The sequence below is a fragment of the Phalaenopsis equestris genome, unplaced genomic scaffold, assembly GCF_001263595.1.
Source record: "Phalaenopsis equestris unplaced genomic scaffold, ASM126359v1 Scaffold223212, whole genome shotgun sequence".
NCBI classification, from domain to species: domain Eukaryota; kingdom Viridiplantae; phylum Streptophyta; class Magnoliopsida; order Asparagales; family Orchidaceae; genus Phalaenopsis; species Phalaenopsis equestris.
The window spans coordinates 1-278 of NW_018241342.1; positions in this window are offsets into that span (position 1 = coordinate 1).

A 278-nucleotide genomic window follows, 5' to 3' on the forward strand; every position below is an offset into this window, starting at 1 on the left:
ATCCATGCAATGCTAGAACATCTCCTTACAAATTCTCTCAAAATCTCCTCTCCAATATCTCCAAAAGGGTAGAAATCTACATTTCTACTCCTATTCTAAAAACCTTAAACTTTCTCCACACTTTTCCTAACATTCCTCTAACAAAAAAATCTCCTTTTCTAACCTAAATTTGTTCTTTTAGAGTGTAGGGACGAAGTTTGAAGAGTTGCCACAAGAATCCTTTCAAAAAGCATCCAAATACGTTGAATTTTGGCCCATAACCGCCAAAAGTTGGTCCA